This window comes from Nycticebus coucang, chromosome 11 (genome assembly GCF_027406575.1).
Source record: "Nycticebus coucang isolate mNycCou1 chromosome 11, mNycCou1.pri, whole genome shotgun sequence".
Lineage (NCBI taxonomy): Eukaryota > Metazoa > Chordata > Mammalia > Primates > Lorisidae > Nycticebus > Nycticebus coucang.
Genome location: NC_069790.1, coordinates 3,837,972 through 3,844,577, shown reverse-complemented (window position 1 = coordinate 3,844,577; position 6,606 = coordinate 3,837,972). Strand labels below are relative to the sequence as shown.

Here is a 6,606-nt window from a genome sequence, read left to right as displayed (position 1 = left end):
GGCAATCTGGATAGAGAGTCCTACCCAACTAAAGTGGGGTGAAATTACTAGAAATGAATTGAAATATTGTTACAAGGGGAAGATTTAATAGAGTCCAAATAGCAAGAACGTCCTCAAATATTCAGCATGCATTCTGTCATATCTCTGTATATTGTTATCTATTTCTATACCCCAACAGTGAGGGGAAACTATAGGAGAGTGGCTTCTACTATTTCTAATTTGTAGTTTCTTGAATCATAGATTCATTATTTCATTTCAAAACATAATCAGAAGGGACCCAAGCATCCAAGTTTATGTCTGGATAGAGCTTATTTTCTTGTGGGAGAGAAAATAAATCAAACAATAAAATATCATGTGAATCGAGAATTCAGGTAAAGTAAGCATTTCAGACCAGAGGATAAAAGAGGAAGCTATTTGAATAAGGTCGGCAGGGCGGGCCCCTCACAGAGGCTACGTTTTAGGTGACGTGAGGACACAAGGGTGAGGAATAAACTCAGGTAAAGCTGCAGAGTGGAGGGTTCTGAGATGAGAAGGGGATTTGTGCTGGTAAAAGTTAAGTGCTGGGAAAAATTTTGCCTCTGCAAAGACAGTCAGAAACATTTAAGGGCTTGGTAGCCTTTGATAAAAACTTTGCATTATTATTATTATTATTATTTGCACTTTTTTTTTGGCTGGGGCTGGGTTTGAACCCATCCCCTCCAATATATGGGGCCAGAGCCCTACTCCTTTGAGCCATAGGTGTCGCCCAACTTTGAATTATTTTAATGAGGTGGTACAAAATTGACCTGACTGAGGAATAGATGACTTACGTGTGGACGTGTGTGCTCAGAGGCCAGCAGTTAAGACACTGTAGACAGGAATGGTGTAAAAAGTTGGCATTTGAATGTCGTCTGTGGTGGCCAGGCTAGGTTCTGTAGCGGCAACTTCAAGATAAGGGAAAGGCCGTGTTGACTTGTGGATGTCCTACTAAAGAACAGACATTTTCCTATGGGAAATAAGAAACTATAGGGTTGTTTTTTTAGAAGGGTGATAACTGGCACCCAGGTGTGAGAAAGAAATGGAGCCAGGCCTAAATTTAACACATAGTTTTTCAAGTAAATATTCCTGGGCATATGCCCCCTGCGAACCTTGTTGGAAAAGATGACCTAGAAAGTGTTTGGAAAGCCTACTTTTGAACATCTCCTGTAAATTCAAAATGAACATTAAAAAATGATTCAGTTAACTGAGTAATCCAGAAGTTTCCACCTTTATTTGAGAATAGAAAATCTACCCTTCTCCCTTTTCCAATTTTTGGTGAGGAACCTTTACTGCATGAGAGAGGGATTACTGCAGTATGATCAGGGACAATTCATAGGGCCTGAACTGGGAAGCTGAATGGCAAAGAAAGTTAGGCAGTGAGACAAAATCCAGGTGTGAAATAGATGCATGGCTGGGCAACCAAAAAATGGTGTCAGTCAAACAAGGGATGTAAATCAGATGTTTATTTTTTATTTTGCCTAATGAATATTGATTTGAATGGACTAACAATAGAGGAATTTCTGAAAAGGGAGAAAGATTTGGGTAGTTAGGTACAGATAATGACATAACAATCAGTAAAATTTGGGCCAACCTTCAGCGGGTACTTACCATGCACAGGACGTGGGTCCAACATTGACACTGAAAGGGGAGGTTAGGGTGGAGGGAGGGTAATGGGTGGGGCCACACCTACAGTGCATCTTAGAATGGGTACAGGCGAAACTTACTAAAGGCAGAATACAAATGTCTACATACAATAACTAAGAAAATGCCATGAAGGCTACATTGAACAGTTTGATGAGAATATTTCAGATTGTATATGAAACCAGCACACTGTACCCCTTGATTGCACTAATGTACACAGCTATGATTTAACAACAACAACAAAAAAAAGAAAGGCTAGTTGTTTGCCAAACTGCTCTTAGGTTACAGGATGACATCTCAGAATTTGAGAATGAATCAAACCAGCATCTAGAACTATGGAAAGTGTACATGACAGAAGCCTGGTTTCTTACTACTTTTGTGTGTAGGAAATACATGAAATTACAGGCAATCCAGTATTATGAAACCTTAACATATTAAAACGTTAATTTTGTTTACATATGTATCTATTGAACTTTAAGGAAATCACCAAGGGTCAGGCTCTACTCACGACCTTCCAGCCTTGGCACCCTCATTCATTTGTTCCCACCATAACCCTTTGTCTGTCTCATTGAGACTTTGAATACCTACTTTCCTTTGTCAAATTATTATCTTTTTACTAATACTTTCTTTCTGCAGTTTTCTCCTCACATGACAACTTCTGGCCAGCCACCTTTCATCCATCCCTTAGCTGATGTCTGAGTTCTGTGTTCTGCCTCCCAGTCTGCTAGACTGAGCTGTAGCCACTGCCTTCACTGGTCCCGGAGCGGCTGGGCACCTTTCAGGAGAGCCTTCCCACACCCCCACAGGAGTCATCCTGAAGTGTTCACCTGTTAGGTCCACTCTCTGGCTCTGATCCTTTGAGCTGTCTTCTTTGCCTTTCTGATGAGTCCACTCAGGTAGCAGTAGAGTCCTTCATGACGACTGCAGACCAGAGCCAATGCAGGCACAATATATTTTACATCAACTACCCCTCTGTTTCAGCACATCTCAGTTTCCTCTTTTTTCTCGTGGACTGCTTCATCACGTCTGAACAGTCTGCAGTTCCCAGAATAGGCCATGCATATGAGTCTCTCTCAGCCTAGAGCAACATGGCCAAGGTTCTGCCTTCTCCAAGACTCTGTTTCACTGACTCCTGTTCCTCTTAAAATCCTTCTGTGAATTAGCCTCCCCAAGATGGTGTTAGTGACCCTTTTTTTCTTGTTCTTTGGCATCTACAATATTTTTACTGCTATTACCCCCAGTCTGCTGCTGTGATTCGAGTGAAGCCCCCACTGGATTTCCAGCCGGCGGCACAGTGTGCGTACAGCACATGAAGGATGAATGAAGCAGCTCTACATGTTCTGTGTGGAGACATTTAAAATGCTGACTCAGAAGTTATTTGCACCCAGCCAGGTGTGGTGGCTCACACCTGTAATCCTAGCATTTTGGGAGGTCCACTTAGGTGGATCCCTTGAGCTCAAGAGACCAGCCTGAGCAGCAGCGAGACCTCATTTCTACTAAAAATAGAAAAATTAGCCAGGCATCGCAGTGAGTGTCTGTAGTCCTGGCTACTGGGAAGGCTGAAGTAAGAGGATCACTTGAGCCCAAGAGTTTGGGGATGCTGCGAGCTATGACGCCATGGCACTCTACTCAGGGACACAGAGTGAGATTCTCTCTCAAGAAAAAATTCTGAGCAGCACTTGGTAAGGGAAAAGGGTCTTCTAGTTGAGATCACTGAAAGTCCAGAGCAAAGAATACGTGCGCCTTGTCTGTGTGTCGCCTTCCTTCACCTCGGAATTTGCTCCTGGAATGAGATCCCTGAATGGGACAGACTCAGGTCATTTTTTTTTTTCACTCCAATAAAATTGATGGTGTGAGTTATCTACTGCTGTATAATGATCTGCTCCCAACCTTGGCAGCTTAAAGCTTCAAACTGTGTAGCGTCCTCTGGGGTAGGAATCGTGGTGCATTCCCTGGAGTCCTCTGGCCCCAGGTTTCTCTCAAGGCTGCAGATGTGCTGCGGGTGTTGGTTGGCATCTGAAGACTCAGCAGGGCTCCCCGAGGTGGCTTCGCAGGATTCAGTCACTCGACTGCTTTGGGCTGCTGGTATCAAAGAGGCCTCTTCAGTTCTCTTAGATGTGGGCTGCCCAATGGGACAGTTGTAAGCAGGGCAACTGGGCTTCATCAGAGAAAGGAGAGGAGAGAGTGCCCAGGTGGGAGCAGCATTCTTTTCATAAGCTCATCTTAACAGTGATGTCCCATATGTCACACTGTTTTCCACTAGAGGAAGGTTACTAGGTTCAGCTTGAGCTCAATTGAGAAAGGATTATCATGGGTTTGCAGCCGGGTGTGGAGGAGATCTTACAGCCATCTGAGAGGTTGCTTAGCACAGTGATTATGGAAATTGTCAAGGAAAATACCAAGAATACATGAGTGAGATAAATGTTAAGTGGAGTTGTTAATATGATATTTGACTGAAACACAGGCAGAACTCATTGGAAGAGCACTCCAAGATTGCATCTTGTTTAATAGCTGAAGAAACTGAGAACTAGAAAATGTGAATGCCTTAACTACGGCCCCACAATAGTTTGTTGTGGTTATTGACAGTTCACTTATTGGAATATAGAAATCGCACCTCTGCTCAAGGAAACACTTTTGCATTTAGTGGTTTTAAACAGTGTTTCCAGACCTAACATATAACATGGAATACGTTATATTCTGGACCTAAAACACAGAAGGAGGACGGTTTTCATGTGCTGGTGAACAGCTGTCAAATGGCAGATGCACTTGGAAGATGGAAATGAGTAGGGGTCCCATGTACCTGGAGGTCTGCAGCCTGTGCCTTGATCTGTGCATAAGAACTTACGTTGCTTCATTGAACATTTTAGAGACACCAAGTTACATAGTATTTCTCATTATGAAAAACCAAAATTCACCGGGATGAGACCCACTAGTACAATCCAAAAGAAACACCAAAGATAATCGTTTGAGGTAAAAACGTAAGTGATGAGAGCAGGCTGAAGTTGCCGACAGCAAAGAAATCCACAGGTGAGTGCAATAAAAGCTCATTTTAAAAAAATTAAACTTTACCTTCAGAAGAACACTTTACATGATGTTCTATTAAGAATTCAATCATCACTTGGCCCTGAATCAAGGCCAGCAGTTTGCTGAAGCTGTTGGTTTCAAGCAGGAGCCTAAAGAATTATCTTTCTATGGTCTGTTGGCCATTTTAGAACTTTGGAAATGTAATGGTCAATTCATTAGATAGAAACAGTATGAGTCATTGGTGATAGATGTAGGCTAGTGTGATTTGTAGTCTTAATACGTCGGGTTCCAAAATACCCATAAAATATTATTATATTTATCTCACAAGGATATTTAAGTTATTCATTAGAATTATAATGCTGTTAAATCTTAATTATAGCTCCCCAAAATGACTATGGGTTTTTACCCAAAATAAAAAGATAATTACAGAAAAAAAAAAAAAAAAGAATTCAACCATCACACTTGGTGTCCCAAATCTGGCTCAGAGCTCAGTGTGGTAGAAACAGTGACCACAGGATTAATGAGGTCCCTTCCTCAGCCAGCTCCTCCTCTGGAGGAAGAATGTTAATACACAAGTAACACAAGCATTACAGAATAAGAACTGGGGTGATCATTTTGAAAGATAAATTCAAAATGCCATGCATTTGGGATGGGAAGATGAGAAAGGTCCCCACAGGCCGGGAGGTCATGGAAACTGCTGGTACCTTTATCTCCAGCTCCAAAGATCCCCAAAGTACGGAAGTCCAAAGTATAGTGGCATAACCACAGCCAGGGTGGTTCCCGCTGAGATCCCGCTTGTTCCTTCAACAACCACTCTGCCTGCAGGATAAAAGGGAGTTTGGGAGGTGAAGAATGTTTGTGGGAAGGTCAAAAACTTTCTAAAAACTTAATTATGTACAAACCACGCATGAAGCTCTGTGTTCAATACACAAAAATGTGGACAAGGTCTTTGCATTTACAGGCTTTATAAGCTAGGAAGAACATATACAATAAATAAATAAACCAGTAGGAAAATGTTTATAGGCTGTGAATAGTACAAGAGAAAAAATGCACAGGGCTTTGTGACAGTCACGGAAGGTCCCCTTGGGTTGGAGTGGTCAGGAACAGCCGTCATGAGCAGGTGGGATTTCCTCCGAGAGCTGAAGAATTGTGGAAACTGGTACCACCTGTGGATCCAAGGGGGGCCAGGGGGAGCCAGGCGGAAGGTGGCAGGACGTTTGCACGCGGGGAGAAGCACACAGGTTTACAATGCTTCTTAGAGTCATCAGGCAAATTGGTGATGGATTTATGAATAAATAAAGGGGAGAAAGTTGCCATGAATAACTCTTAGGGTTTTTTTTTTGTTGTTGTTGTTTTGTGTTGTGTGTGTGTGTTTAGGCAACTAAGTAGTGACATTTACTAATGAAGAGAAAACTAGAGGAAATGATGGTTAGCAGAGGAAAGTCGGGAGTTCGGTTTTAGATGTTTAGTTTGAAAAGCCTATGGCACATCTGAGGCCTTTCAGGTCTTGAGACCCAAGTGCGTGGAGTGCAAAGGACATGTCCAGAGGCACATGTGATGTTGGTAGCTATTAACACTAGATGAATTTCTAAACCACTGGAAGCACCTGTATAATAGTATTTAAGGAAAAACATAGAGTGAAAAGAGAAGAACATGATAAAATGAGTCTCAAAGGGTGACTTATCCAAAGATCAGATTGAGCCAGCACCAGATGGGAATGTGAGGGACACAGAGACAATCTCCAGCAGTGAAGCCTTCTGCTGCTGGAAGGACTTCAGTAAGCAGCCAGGAGTGCCTACTGAGCCCCAGATCGTCTGTGACCTGAGGCCAGGAACCAGCGGTGCCTCTTAAGTTCAGGAGCCCAGGCTGCTTGGCTAGAGGACAGTGTGCAGGCGGCTGACTGCATTCGACGGGAGCAGGGGG

General features: G+C 42.8%; 1 non-coding gene across 1 annotated transcript; it reads left to right on the top strand.

The window, feature by feature from the left end:
- Positions 1-4,777: 4,777 nt before the first annotated feature.
- On the top strand, positions 4,778-4,914 carry LOC128560607 (small nucleolar RNA SNORA2/SNORA34 family). The gene has a single exon (XR_008373087.1). It is a non-coding gene; the product is annotated as a small nucleolar RNA SNORA2/SNORA34 family (small nucleolar RNA).
- The last annotated feature ends 1,692 nt before the right edge of the window (positions 4,915-6,606 follow it).